This window comes from Pristiophorus japonicus, chromosome 3, assembly GCF_044704955.1.
Source record: "Pristiophorus japonicus isolate sPriJap1 chromosome 3, sPriJap1.hap1, whole genome shotgun sequence".
Classification (NCBI taxonomy): domain Eukaryota; kingdom Metazoa; phylum Chordata; class Chondrichthyes; family Pristiophoridae; genus Pristiophorus; species Pristiophorus japonicus.
Window position 1 is genome coordinate 244,570,772 of NC_091979.1, and position 12,051 is coordinate 244,582,822.

At 45.1% G+C, this 12,051-nt stretch overlaps 1 protein-coding gene across 1 annotated transcript in view; it reads left to right on the forward strand.

Annotated features, from left to right (window-relative positions):
• Positions 1 to 12,051, forward strand: part of slf2 (SMC5-SMC6 complex localization factor 2) — a 107,814-nt gene that overhangs the window by 1,162 nt on the left and 94,601 nt on the right. The window lies entirely within an intron of this gene.

A 12,051-nucleotide genomic window follows, 5' to 3' on the forward strand; every position in this document is an offset into this window, starting at 1 on the left:
CCACCCTCCCTCCCCCTCCCTCCCTCCTCCCCTCTCCCCTCCCTCTCCCCTCCCTCTCCCCTCCCTCTCCCACCCCTCCCTCCTCCACCTCCCCCTCCCTCCCCCCCTACCTCCCTCCTCCCCTCCCTCCCCTCCCCTCCCTCCCTCCCTCCCCCTCCCCTCTCCCCTCCCTCCCTCCCTCCCTCTCCCTCCCTCCCTCCCTCCCTCTCCCTCCCTCCCTCTCCCCCTCTCCCCTCCTCCCTCTCCCCTCCTCCCCCCCCTCCTCCCCCTCCCCCCCCTCCCTCCCCCCCTCCTCCCCCTCCCCCCCCTCCCTCCCTCCCTCCTCCCCTCCCCTCCTCCCCCCTCCCCCCCCCCCTCCTCCCCCCCTCCCCCCCCCCCTCCCCTCCTCCCCCTCCCCCCCCCCCCCCCCCTCCCTCCTCCCCCCTCCCCCTCCCCTCCTCCCCCCCCCCCCCTCCCCCCCCTCCCCCTCCCCCCTCCTCCCCCCCTCCCCCCTCCCCCTCCTCCCCCCCTCCCCCCCCCCTCCCCCCCTGGTGTTTAATCCCCCTCTTCCCTCCCTCCCTGGTGTTTGTTCTCCCTTTCCTCTGCCTGCTCCTCATGTTTATTTATTAATCGTCTCCTGCCTAATCTTATTCCTACCTCGTCATTTCCTTTTCCCATTAATTTATTTCCCCTTCCATCTCCTGATCAATATCTTGGAAAACATGATATTGAGCTGGAGGTTTGTAGAAGGCCTCTGACCCTTAATGCTGTTTGCTCAGTTTGCGTGCGAGAAATATTTCGGCCCCAGCACAAGTAAATGTGCTCTTGCCACAACACTTGCTGCGATTGGCTTGCAGAGTCACATACTCTGAGCCCTGGGGGCTGAGTTGATGTCTGAACCATGTGACGCACATGCAAAGGGAGCAACACCTTTACACAATAACAACGAGCAGGAAGAGACACTGAAATAAATCAGGTCTCATTTTAGGTGGATTCCATATCAACAACTTTTGGGTAAAATGTTTTTAATTATTTGTGTCGTGGTTTTGAGGTTCCTTCATTTAAAAAAAAAAGTTAGCCAGGACTAACTCGCATTGCATTGTTTTTAATGTGCTTGGTGGCATTGTGTTGGTCGAACAATCGTTTTTTTTGCAAAACGTTTTGATTTGAGGTTTAGCAGACAAGATTTTTTTTTACATAGTATGCCAAATAATTTATTTAGGAAGAGTGTACGTAAAGGATATTGCCCAAGCTGGTAATGTTTGAGGTCTCCGGTGAAATTTATAACCATTGCAAATGTCTTTGTAAACAGGAAGCCTATGGATGTCTGCATTTGAAGTGAATGTTGTATCTGATTTGATTTGCGATTGCCGAGTTTTTTGTATTGTTCTAATCTTGCTATGGTGAAGGTAACAGTGCAAGTGCACACTGTTAAATACTATCATATCTGCGAGGACTGGGTTATTCTGTTAGTTTTCTATAGTCTAATTTTAATTTTCATAGAGCTTGAGATTTAATGGGCGGAAGCCAGTTGCAAAGTTTGAAGCATCGGATGTTCTTTAAGGCACTATCATGACACTTGTGGAATTATGAAGCAGTCGGTAGTTTCTGGAAGTGACATTGTCAAAATTAATTCCTATGTGATGTAATTGAAAGTGCTCGTGCTACACTATTTAATGTTGTATTGTGGCTTGTCTGCAACTATGCTCCGTGATTTTATCGGACTGTAATCTTTGCAATGAAGTAAAAGGTGCCAGAAATAGTTAGAAGCACAATTATCCCAAATGTGTCCAAGTCTGAATCTCGAACAAGTCGGTCTTGTACAGGTATTGTGCTGTAACACACTGTCTCTGAATCGTCGTCAGTAAATACGATCCGTTTTGCACCAGTGTCGGGTCCGAACCTGGCCTCATTAAACATTCGCGCGTTTCAGCAAGAGTCACTGGAAATCAACCAGACGTGGGGGACAGGGGCGTGACTCGTTGTTCCCCTCTGTAATCCAGACGCATCAAAGCCAATTGTCGTACAGTCCCCTCGTGACCAACTAATTCAACAGCAAAGTCGGCATCAAGTCCAAGTGTACTGGTACCAGTCAGCTGCAAGGGAGAAAAACTGAAGTCTTAATTCGAATGAATTTGACCACTGTCATATGTGGAAACCACCTCGACTGTTAAGAAATGTCATCACCCGAGTGTCATGACCGGCCCACTGTGTGCTGAAAATTACAAAGAGCTTGACTTGTTTAAGTATCTGGCGGGGCCATCAGGTTTGGAGAGGACTGTTTAAACCACTGTTGCTTCATTGATAAATCCTGGATCAAAAAACCAAGATCCGATAGTCTCAGCAGCTTGTGATATGAGAGTTAATAACTTTTGAAGTTCCATGGTACATTGAGAGAAAATGCGCAGCTGTACAGCATGGCCACAAAGCTATACATCTACCATGAGATGACAAAACCTGGAACCATACAGCAGGGTAAGTCAGCATCTGTAAACAGAAGTAAAGACTTGCATTTATATCATGTCTTTCACGACCACCTTTACAGCCCATGAAACATAGAAAATAGGTGCAGGAGTAGGCCATTAGGCCATTCGGCCCTTCGAGCCTGCACCACCATTCAATAAGATCATGGCTGATGTTTCCCTCAGTACCCCATTCCTGCTTTCTCTCCATACTCCTTGATCCCTTTAGCCGTAAGGGCCATATCTAACTCCCTCTTGAATATATCCAACGAACTGGCATCAACAACTCTCTGTGGTAGGGAATTCCACATGCTCACAATTCTCTGAGTGAAGAAGTTTCTCGTCATCTCGGTCCGAAATGGCTTACCCCTTATCCTTAGACTGTGTCCCCTGGCTCTGGACTTCCCCAACATCGGGAACATTCTTCCTGCATCTAACCTGTCTAGTCCCGTCAGTATTTTATGTTTCTATGAAAAGTGTAGTCACTGTTGCGATGTCGGAAACACGGTAGCCAATTTGCGTACAGCAGCTCCCATAAACAGCAAGGTAATAATGACTCGGTAATTTTTTTGTGATTGTTAATTGAGGGATAAATATTGGTCAGAACACTAGGAAAGTGCCATGAGATCTTTTACATCCACCTGAGGAAGCAGATGGGACCTCAGTTTAACGTCTCATCTGAAAGACGACCCCTCCAACAGTGCAGCATCCCCTCAGCACTGCACTGGGAGTGTCAGCGTAGATTTATGTGCTCAAGTCTCGAGTGGAACTTGAACTCGCAGCCTTTTGACTGAGGCCAGGGTGCTACCAACTGAGGCACAGCTGACACGGAAGTAAGATTATCATGCTTTATTGTGCACCCTTCATTTGCCCAGGACACCATTGTCTGCTCTTAACTGAAAATGTTGGAAATGCACAATCTGTAATGTAAAATTTTACTATCAAACGGATGGAGTAAAGTTTGCACACGCATAAATTAAATGTGATTTCCATTGTACATAAGGGTGTACGTAAGCATCTCCGAAACTTTTCTACTGTAAGTAGGACTCTTTCACTTTCTTAAGTATTTTTCTGGTTTCAGTTGCTGACTGAGGGTGTTGTAGAACATTTGAACTGAGCACACTTGTGCTCAATGGAAAAAAAAAACACTCTTACTGTTCAATTCCTTTTGATGGGTACTGCAAACGTGTTTCTGCTTTGTTAGAATGCGGTTTATTGTACCATGCAGTTTTAGTACAGCTAGCAATTTAAAATAACCCACAAGCTATTTATTTTGTCAATTTTAATTTAAAATGGGGGAAGGATGGACTCCCTTTCTGGCTTGAGCAGAAGAGCCAGTTTGGGCAGTTTTGCCAATTCAATGATATATTGCATGTAATCTAATAGTTTGCTTTTTTATGCATATTGTACATATTTTCACTGGATGGTTCCAGCACAAAAACTTAGCATTTGCCACAAATCTAATCCTCTGTTCCTGCTTGATCCCCAGACTCCGTAATATTCATCTCTTTCAAGCTGCCACCTAACCCCTTTTAAAAGAATTGATGGCCTGTGTTTTGACACAGTTTGTGGTAAACTGGTTAGAAGCCTATGTTCTCGTCACCTTTTGCATAAAGACATTTCTTCTCCCCACTTCATCAAATTATTTTGTGATAGTCTTAAATTTGTGCCCTCTCTGACAATACACAGTAATGGTGTGTTTCCTTGAAGTAATTTACATACATAGTATTTATAGCACAGAAACAGGATATTTGGCCCAACAGGTCCATGCTGGTGTTTACATGAGGCTCCTCCCACCCTTCTTCATCTCACTCTCTCAACATATCTATTGTCTCCTTTCTCCCTCATGTTTTTCTAACTTTCCTCCCTTAAATGCATCTATGCTATTTGCCTTCACTACTCTTTGTAATAGCGAGTTCCACAATCTAACCGCTCTCTGGGTAAAGAAGTTTCTCATGAATTCCCCATTGGATTTATTAGTGACTGTCTTGTATTTATGGCTCCGAGTTCTGATCTCAACCCACGTGGAAACATCATCTCTAAGCCTGCCCTTTCATAATCTTGAAGACCTCTATCAGTCTTTTTTCCAGAAAAAAGAGCTCCAGCCTGTTCAGTCTTTCCTGATGGGTATAACCTCTCGAGTTCTATAATTCTAGTAAACTTTTTTTGCACTTTCTCCAGTGCCTCTATATCCTTTTTATAATATGGGACCAGAACTGTTCACATTACTCCCAAGTATGGTCTAACCAAGTTTAACAAAACTTCTCTGCATATATTTCAATTCTATCACTCTAGAATTGAACCCCATTGGGTTGTTTTCTTATGGCCTTAGTAACCTGCATTACTACTTTAAGTGATTTGTGTATCTATCTGTTATAACTACAGAAATAGTTTCCTTGACCCTCTCATGTTAGTTATAAAATATGAAGAGATCTGATGTAATTGTGACTTGAATGCAAGCTGAACTACAAGTTTAAGTGAAGTGATGAGATTAACTTAAAATGCACTATGCAGAACTGCAGATTTGGAATTCTGAGGCCTATTGTGGTTTTATTTATGCCTGCTGCTTTTGAAACAAAAATACAAGTTTTCATTTTTACATCATGAAATTGTATCTTGGCTAATCAAAGGAGAGGGTTTCCTTTCTCTCTTAAATTTGAAACTACTTAAAACAGTGAAAAATTCACTGGTTTTCAATTCATTTTTGCAAATACTTAATTGCATTTACATCTGACTTAAAAATATGCATTGCAATTTCCAGTTTAGACAGATTACTAGAAATACTTCCTGATTTTGTCCTTGCTATTTTTCTAGTTTAATCTGTCATCGGATTTATATTATTTGTTGCTGTCCTATGATAAGTTAAAGGAGTAGTATACCGTTTCTCATTGTAAAATTTAAATGAAAATATTACAATAGGATATTAATTTCTTCAGTTTTTTGTAATTTCAACAATTTTTTTGATATCAGCAAAGAGTGCTGTTTCCTTTTAGTAGAAAACAAGAACTTGCATTTATGTAGCGACTTTCACAACCTGAAGCGCCCCCAATCCAGTTCATAGCCTTTTGAAGGCCTTCAAAGTCCTTTTGAAGTGCAGCAACACTTGTGGTACAGGGAGACACGGCAGCCAATTTTTATACAGCAGGCTCCCACAGGCCGCGATGAAATAATGACCAGATACTATTTCAGTGATGATGGTTAAGGGATCAATGTTCACTGGGAGATCTCCAGCTTCTCTTCGAGGTAGTGCCATGGAATCCTTTACATCCATCTGAGGGGTCACATGGGGCCTCGGTTTAACGTCTCATCCGATTGACATGCAACTGTTAACACTGTAGCGCTCCCACAGTACTTCACTGAAGTGCCATCCTAGATTATATGCTTAAGTCTCTGGAGTGACGCAGGAAAGAGTGCTGCCACTGAGCCATGGCTGACATTTAGGCTTTTATTATGTGACTCATTTGCAGATTTCCTACAGAGCACTCGCTTAGCACTTGATGGATAACACCTAATCGTGGGCCACCCCGACCTGCGTGAGAACACCTCCGCGGGTCGGGGCTATAAAGAGAGCTGGAGCCACACGTCACTACAACTTCCAGCGCGAGCTGGCCCAGGTATGCGACGGCCTCGAGGTGGGCGACTGGGTGACATTATCAGGGCCCAGGTCGCTGTTTGGAGCGTGGGCAGGAACATTGGCAGGGCCTTGGTAAAGCAGAGGAGTGGGAAGGTCGCGGTGGAGGTGCGGTGAGTGATTGAGGCGGAGGACCGTTGCGGGATCGTGGCTGAGATTTGGTGGATGATCATGGAGGTTCGGCGAATGTTTGGAGCGGAGGTGTGGCGAGTGTTTTGTGACGGGAACAGTGAGAGATCGTGGTGGAGGTGCGGCGAGAGATTGTGGCGGAGGTGCGGCGAATGAGGGTACGGGGCCCAGAAGAGCCGAGGGCCCAGGGGCAACACGGGCCAGCCCAGACAGCGATATGTATGCGCACTAGGTCCGTGCAGCAGAGCAGGTCCCGAGTCATTCTGGTTAACCCTTACCACTGGATAAAGGCCTAGCTCTGTCAAGCCCGTGTGGTGGCTGATGCGCAGCGGTCACCACAGGTTAAAAAAAAATACACGCGCAGGCATCTTCCACCCTTTCAACTGGAGTTAAGGACTGGAACATTGGGTCCTTCATTGAAACATCTGTGAACTCGTGTGGAAGCAAGTCATCCTCGTTCGAGGGGCCACATGATTAACTTGTCAGTTGTGGCTCAGTGGGTAGCACACTCGCCTCTGAGTCAGAAGATTGTGGGTTCAAGTCCCACCCCAGGGAGTTGAACCCCCCCCCCCCCCCCCCACAAAAGGCACTCCAGTGCAGCGCTGAGGAAGCGCTGCACCGTCTAAGATGCTGTCTTTCGGTTGAGGTGTTAAACCGAGGCCCCATATGCCCCCTCTCAGGTGGACGTGGGAGATCCCGCGGCACTATTTCGAAGAGGAGCAGGGGAGTTATCCCCGGTGTGATGTCAATTCCAGTACAAGAGCAACATTGAAAAGATTGTCATTGCGCAAGGAAGCATTTTGATCCATGATGAGTTACCTCAGAAATGGACTCATTGGATATGTGATAATGCGTCTTCAAGAAAGAGGTATCTGGACTTTTTGCATCTTGCCTATTTTGCTCAGGTTTTGTTTTCTGTGGAGCTGCTGTTGCAGCTTTATGATCTAGGTAAAAGTTCCATAAGTTGGTCTAAAATGGTTTTTAGACCATTTCCAGAAAACAGGTTTGGTAATACATGCTGCGATATGTGTGCGCACAAGGTCCATGCAGCAGAGCTGGTCTCCAGTTGTCTTGGTTAATCCTTGCTACTGGACCTAGCTCTGTCAAGCCCGTGTGGTGGTTGGTGTGCAATGGCCATCACACGTTAAAAAAAAATCCACGCACAGGCATCTTCCACCCTTCAAGATTTAGGGCCCCAATTTGGCCCTCTAGTTTTTTTCGGCACACTTACCCAACTTTCTGCTCCCAAAATGGTGCCGAAAATGTAGCTCCGTATTCTTCCCCAGTCTGTGGACCATCCTAGGTCTTGGCGTGGCAAGCACAATGGTGGTGGGTGGGGGGGGTGGAGCGGAGCTAGGGCTGTGCTGCTGAAAGAGAGGGGTGAGGCTAGGGCCCAGCGTCTAACAGTACCAGCAGCGTTGCGCATGCGCGTTTGAGTGACAATCGGCCATTTTTAAAGGGAAAGCCTTCTCATTGATTTTTGGTGCCTGAAGGAGTGCTGTGAGCTGCCAGCCCCCCTTTAAGTTCCCTCCTGCGAGCCCAGTCTGCTTGTGTGCGTGGCCAGTTCACTGCTCTCCCGTCAGGGCTTCCCGCCCATTGCCCCTAGCCCTGGCTGATGGGCTTGTCGGTGTGTGCTGCAGTCGCTACGTTCTCCCGCTGACTTCCCGGGCCGAGGTAGGACCTAAGTTTTATTTTTTATTTTTTATTTTTTATTTATATTTATTATTGATGGGTTTTTATGCTTCTTGAATGTTGTTGTGAAGGTCCTCTGTACTTCCCTTCACCTCCCTCCCCCAAATCTCTGGCTACCTGCGCTGATTTCTTAACTCTCCGCAAGGGTTTTCTGTTGTGGCCGCATACGCTGGCCTAAGTTAGTTTGGAGCAACTATTAGCTATCCAAACTGGCTTAAATGGCCAAAACAGACGTAGGTGGCTAGTAACGCCCCCTTTTGAAAAAGAATCAAAGCGTAGGATTTTTTAAAACTCACTTACACAAATTAAATGTCCAGGATGGGGATTTTTAAGATACTCCAGAAAAATCAAGTTGCTCCAAAAAAATACGGAGTGACTCCTGGGCAAATTTGGGCCCAAATGTTTGGGACCTGGAATTTTAGGTCCTTCATTGAAACATCTGTGAACTTTTTGATGTGGAAGCAAGTCATCCTCAATTCGAGGGACTGCCTATGATGATGATGATGCTGCACAATATTTATCCCTCAATCAACATAACAAATAAAACAGGTTATGTGGTCATTATCACATTGCTGTTTGTGGGAGCTTGCTTGTGTGCAAATTGGCTACCACGTTTCCCACATTACAACAGTGACTACACTTCAAAAAGTACTTCATTGGCTGTAAAGTGCTTTGAGATGTCCGGTGGTCGTGAAAGGCACTATATAAATGCAAGTATTTCTTTCTTTCCAATCTGGGCTGGGAGGAGTGGGATACTAAAAAGTGTGTGGCACATTTGTTTAGCGATCCTGTGACACCTGTTGAAAGTGTGGTGTTTGATGTCTGGTGAGATAGGATTGGATTCAACTGTGATGCCCATCCAGTCGAATAGTCTGCTAACACGAACTGTCTTGGCTCACCTGTGAAGGACAGCCACCTGGGTGAAGTATTGAGTGTGACTGGCATCTGTGGAATCCTATATTTTCAGGACTAGATGCAATCTAGAGAGGAGGATAGAGAGTTGGTGGAAAAGGGAAGCATTTTTGAACTTTTCTGATTTAGTCCAGAATTTGGAATTAAAATGATTCCAGAGATCATTCAGTACAAACATTCAGTTCACTGCATTGGTTACTATTGACAAATTCTGAATCATTTTGACACTTCTGTACTATACAGCCATGATCATATTGAATGGCGGTGCAGGCTCGAAGAGCCGAATGGCCTGCTCCTGCACCTCTTTTCTATGTTTCTATTAATTATAGTTAATGGCTTACTTATCCAGAGACCACTTTTTGTCCTAGTATGTTAAAATATTGTGATTTTTTTTTTCTTACCCCCACCCCCCCCCTTCTTTCCTGAAGGTACCAGCTCAGGTGGCGATTAATTCCACAGGTGGCAACTTACTTCCAATACCCTCCAAGTATTCATTAATCATGTGTGAGCTCAAGTGCTAAAAGTCTTCAGGCTATCTGTTATCCTCGTTTGCTGTCTATTTAGATGTAGGTCCCAGAATGATTCAATAGATGATGTAATTTTTTTTCCGTTTTTTTTTCAAACAACTTCCTGTTTGAAACTTCTCAGTGGTTTGAATAGCAGAGTGATTAGCGACAGTGTGGGCACTTTCGGTTGGCCCATGTCACCTCGTGCATGCGTGTTGCTCATTCGATGATGTCACTTCCTATTAGTTGAAATTCCTGCCATCAAAGTCATGGTTGTCTCAAGTCCTGCATCAGTAAAATCCATGTAATTAATGCTGTGCCACTTGTCAGTTTCTGTAAATTGAAATACAAGTTCCAGATTGAGGGAATTATCACTCAATCTGTCTTCACTAAAGAAGTAGTACTCAGTAAAATAATGGGACTAAAGGCGGACAAGTCCCCTGGACCTGATGGCTTACATCTTAGGGTCTTAAAAGAAGTGACTGCAGAGATAGTGAATGCATTGGTTGTAATCTACCAAAATTCCCTGGATTCTGGGGTGGTCCCAGTGGATTCGAAGGAGGCGGACAAAAAGCAGGAAACCAGTTAGCCTAATATCTGTCGTTGGGAAAATGCTGGAGTCCATTATTGAGGAAACAGTAGCAGGACTTTTGGAAAAGCATAATTCAGCATGGTTTTATGAAAGGGAAATCATATTAAATTTGCTGGAGTTCTTTGAGGATGTAACGAGCAGGGTGGATAAGAGGGAACCAGTGGATGTGGCGTATTTGGATTTCCAGAAGGCATTCGATAAGGTGCCACATAAAAGGTTACTGCACAAGATAAAAGTTCACGGGGTTGGGGTAAATGGGTAATTTTCCGGTTGGCAAACAGTAACGAGTGGGGTGCCACAGGGATCGGTGCTGGGGCCTCAGCTATTTACAATCTATATTAATGACTTGAATGAAGAGACTGAGTGTGATGTAGCCAAGTTTGCTGATGATACAAAGATGGATGGGAAAGCAAATTGTGAGGAGGGGACACAAAATCTCTAAAGGGATATAGACAGACTAAGTGAGTGGGCAAAAATTTGGCAGATGGAGTATAATGTGGGAAAATGTGAGGTTATCCACCTTGGCAGAAAAAATAGAAAAGAAAATTATAATTTAAGTGGAGAAAAATTGCCAGATGCTACAGTCCAGAGGGACCTTGGGGGTCCTTGTGCATGAAACACAAAAAGTGAATATGCAGGTACAGCAAGTAATCAGGAAGGCAAATGGAATGTTGGCCTTTATTGCAAGGGGGATAGAGTATAAAAGTAGAGAAGTCCTGCTACAACGGTACAGGGTATTGGTGAGGCCACACCTGGAGTACTGCATACAGTTTTGGTCTACGTATTTAAGGAAGGATATACTTGTTGGAGGCTGTTCAGAGAAAGCTCACGAGGTTGATTCCAGAGATGAAGGGGTTGAGTTGTGAAGATAAGTTGAGTAGATTGGGCCTATACTCATTGGAGTTTAGAAGAATATGGGATGATCTTATCGAAACATATAAGATAATGAGAGGGCTCGACAAGGTGGATGTAGAGAGGCTATTTCCACTCCTAGGGGAAACTAAAACTAGGGGACATAGTCTCAGAATAAGGGGCGGCCATTTAAAACTGATGAGGAATTTCTTATCTCGGAGGGTTGTAAATCTATGGAATTCTCTGCCCCAGAGAGCTGTGGAGGCTGGGTCATTGAATATATTTAAGGCGGGATACAGACTTTTGAGCGATAAGGGGTTATGGGGAGCAGGCCGGGAAGTGGAGCTGAGTCCATAATCAAATCAGCCATGATCTTATTAAATGGCGGAACAGGCTCGAGGGGCCAGGTGGCCTAATCCTGCTCCTATTTCTTATGTTATGTTAATCCGAGGCCCAATCCACTCTCGGGTGGATATAAAAAAATCCCATGGCACCATTTTGAAAAAACGCAGGGGAGTTATTCTCGTCCCGGCCAATATTTATCCCTCAATCAACATAACATAAAAACAGATTATCTGGCCGTTATCACATTGCTGTTTGTGGGAGCTTGCTGTGTGCAAATTGGCTGCCACGTTTCCCACATTACAAGTGACTTCACTTTATTAGTACTTTCTTGGCTGTAAAGTGCATTGGGATCTCCTGTGGTGGTGCAAGGCGCTATATAAATGTAAGTTTTTCTTTTTCCTTAAAATCCTACATTAGTACAATCTTTTAATCTCAGCCTGTGTCACCTTTCAGTTTGTCACTTGTGCAATGATGGTCAAGTCATGGCACCATACATAACATGATCCTGGGGGTCAAGTCATGGCACCATACATAACATGATCCTGGGTGCATGAGCATCCTTTTCTTTTCCTTTCACTTCTGGCTTCTCTAAGTGCATCGCAGAGAGTTTCTGGGACTGTGCTGGCAGAAAATACATCAGTCTTCAGTGTCCCTGAAAGTGTCAAGTCAGTGGCTCCCTTCTCTTCTACTTAACTGCTACTTTACACTCCACTCCTTTGCATGCCTGTTCTCTACCTGCTGAGGTCAGATCACAGCACATATGTTGCCAGTCGCTTGAGAATAAACCGGGCTAGAGCAAGTTGATTCTGCTTACAGGGGGTGGCGGGGGTAGGGAAATGTAGCGTCTGTGCTGAGAACCCATGCTCCAAGTCCAGGGAGACGGGAAGGCAAGAGCACTGTGAGGAGAAAGCTTTGCAGCACCCCATGTGTGCTTGATATGCCTGAGATTGG